This window comes from Poecilia latipinna, unplaced genomic scaffold (genome assembly GCF_001443285.1).
Source record: "Poecilia latipinna isolate Pla-1442-1.1 unplaced genomic scaffold, P_latipinna-1.0 Scaffold1120, whole genome shotgun sequence".
In the NCBI taxonomy this organism is placed as follows: domain Eukaryota; kingdom Metazoa; phylum Chordata; class Actinopteri; order Cyprinodontiformes; family Poeciliidae; genus Poecilia; species Poecilia latipinna.
Genome location: NW_015113736.1, coordinates 152,636 through 156,037, shown reverse-complemented (window position 1 = coordinate 156,037; position 3,402 = coordinate 152,636).

Here is a 3,402-nt window from a genome sequence, read left to right as displayed (position 1 = left end):
TTTCAGGGTGATTTTACACCTGATAGTCCGGCAGAGTTGGTTCGATTGAGGACCAAAATTGCAACATGTTACATTTTCGGTTGGTGTGGTTTCACACTGCACTGTGTCAAACCAGCCAAACCCTTTGAAAAACTGTTCCCCTCCTTACCAGTGGGGGCGCTGCACCAAGAATCACTGAAGGAAACAAGAAAAACCTCTGAAGAAGACACTGAGCACAACTTTTTCACAAAGTGGCGTCAGATTTTAGCAAATTTCTTTTGTCTTTGATAAAAAAGGCCACCAGCCATTTCTCCTGCTAGCGAGACTTGTTTGTTTTGTTTTTTACCCAGAATCTTCTGGGTAAATACCAATCAAAGTAAATATCTAAATCCAACTGGGAATTTGAGGAACAACTATAAAGACTCTAGGTCACTGAGGGTGAACATGTTTCTTTTTCCTCAAATACAACTAATCCGTGTCCAAGTTCACACTTCATATGAACTATATGAAAGCTGAGATACAGATACAAGATAAAAGTTGACAAATTCATTCTCATTTTTCACCTCTTTTAAATTCTGAGCAGAGTTCACAGCCCCTACATCAACTAGTTCAAGTTCATTTATCTTTTTTTTTATAAGCCAGCTCTGATGACATAACATCAATAAACTATTAGCATATTAAACATTTGCAATCTGGTCTCAGCCAGCTCATTTACATCTCTTTGCTTCTTTCGTATTTTATTTATTCTCATATGTTGTATTCTAATGGCCAAATTCACAATGATTCACACACATCTCTGACTTTAGAAATCTTCCCCTTCAAATTTCTAATATTAATGTCAAAACTAGCCAACTGTCCAGTTCATTTTTTTTACCAAAATATTTTCTTGCTCTAAAACGTCAGCAGATAGTAGTTTTTCAGTCTGTTGTGAAAATACGACTCAACACACCAGAAAGCCTGCAAAGTAACAGTTTGTTTATTTTCTAGGTTTTATCTTCCAACAGCCACACATTTCAATGTCATTGTCTGTGTTTTTACAGTGAGGCATTCATTCTGTCTTCACATACGACATCACTCTGATGAGGTAATAAAGTTTGGTGTAGAACAGTGTTTTTCCAAGGGGGGGCTGCCAGAGAGCGCTCTGGGGTCCTCAGAGAGTTGGAGGGAAGATGAAGAAAAAAAAAAGAATGCAATAATAAAAGAAACCTCAGTCCAATACATTTTTTTAATAGTAAATTTTTTATCATTTTTTCTGTTATTCAATAATTTTCTTTAATCATAAAATATAAATTAAAATAATTGATTTACATACATAATATGTTTGTGTTATATTACATTGTGTTTTATTATATTAATTAATATATAAAATAAAACAATTGATTGAAATGTTATTTCTGATGCACGACAAAAAGGCCAAAGGAAACGTCCAGCAGTGGAGTGGAGGACACGACTGCAGAAAATCATAACTGTGACAATAAAATAAATTTTGATATGATTAACATGAAATATTACCCATGTGGGTGATGTACAATTGTGTTATTTGGTAAATAAGTCAGTATACTATCTGATCATATTAACAGAACTCTTAGCCATCTAAAATCAGATGGTATGAAGCAGCATTTATGCTAATGTAATAAATAATTTATTGAATTGTAAATAAAAACCATTCAAAAAGTTGATGTTACTTTATATGCTTTTTGGCAGGCCGTGGCATGAAAAAGTTCAGGAACTGCTGGTGTAGAACATTGTGAAGCACTGGATAAAATTTGCACATTTTTCTGAAGCATAACAAATCTTTTCTATTTTTTTTAGTCTGCTTTATACATTTTTCTGTAAGTCAGGTCAGACTGGTTGAGTATTACTAGTCCTATGTGTTAAATTGGAAGAAACGCATCAAAGGTTTGCGTTTGCTGTGCCATGCCACTGTTGAGGTTTGCTGGAGTGGAATTTGCACCCTGCTTTGATAATTCTGTGTTCTTCTGCTGCGTTTCTGTCCGCGCTGCAGCTCCTGCTGAAACGAACGTTATTAGATTCGAGCAGGACACCGTCGCCCACCGGGAGGCAAAACCCCAATACACACAATGCATTGAAAGCCTGTAAGTGTTTGTGGTAAAGTAGGTGAAGATAAAACAGTTGAACACTTAATCCAAAACCCTCTCATACTGCCACTATGAGATTATATATTCCAGAAAGAAACTCAGGTTTCTTTGATTTTTTTTTTTTTTTTTTTCGCCTAAAAAGTTTAAATCCCTCAAGGACTCTTGAGTTCCAATCACTAACTTCCCTCTCCATATTTAACCTAAAATGACTTCTGAGTACCTGTGACTGTGCATGTGTGAGATTTTATGTACCGGAGGGTCTGCCTGTGCTGAATTTCTGAGAGTATGTGTGCACATCCTTAAGATGCTCATGTCCTGTGACCATGTGTCATGTGCAGATGAGTCCAAACCTGCCCTGTGGTGACAGAAATGTAAATCAACAGGTTGATGAAATGTTTACATTTGTTAGTTGTGAAAAATGTCTTAGTTAAAAAATTTAGAGCATTCTAGCATTCGATCTATTGCTGTGATTAATTACAATTAATCAAATTAATTACAATTAATCACTATCCCGAAATTTGTAAGCTTGAAATGTAAATATGGAAAGAGTTGTGGTTTTTAGAAGAAGCGAGCTTTTCCTTCTGCCAACTAATAAATGTGCGGATTCTGACTTAATTTTTAATTATTTTTTTATGTAATGTACTGTTCACTCAATAGTACCTAAGGGAAACTTACTACATTAACAATGAATACAAATAATGGCAAACTTATTCATGGAACAACTAACGGATAAGATTTATTTCATTTTTATACTTCTTGGATGCCCCTCCACTTTCTGATGCTGCCCTGCGAAACTACCATTATCAAAAACTACTACTGTATTCACATTTTCAAAAAATGTTTTACTGTCTCAAACCAAATATTTCTGAGGATTCTCAGTTTTCTATGTTTTTATATTCAGGAAGATTTAAAGGAAGCCATTTGGTTTTAAAGACTCTTTCGTTACTTGTGGAACTTGTGTGATGAGGCGACTGTCACTCCTCATCCTCATCCAGCCAAACGGCTGGTGTAATTCATAGTTGTGAAATTTTAAGCTGGTACACATAGATGTGTTCATGCAGGTTATAGACTCAACACAAGAAAGTTGAAAATGTCCAACTGTTGCTGTCTGCTGTCGTTTGTCACTGTGTGCATCAAGCTGATGTGAACGAGGTACAACTCAGCAAGAGACAAACTTTTAGAACGAAATAGGTAGTTCAATCTGCATTATGTCATATTAACGCATGGAATCTAGAACACATTTTAGTTTTAATTATGTAAACAAGTTTGAGACACACTCCTAGTCTTTATTATTTCCACTTTATACAATATTTTGACCTTAACC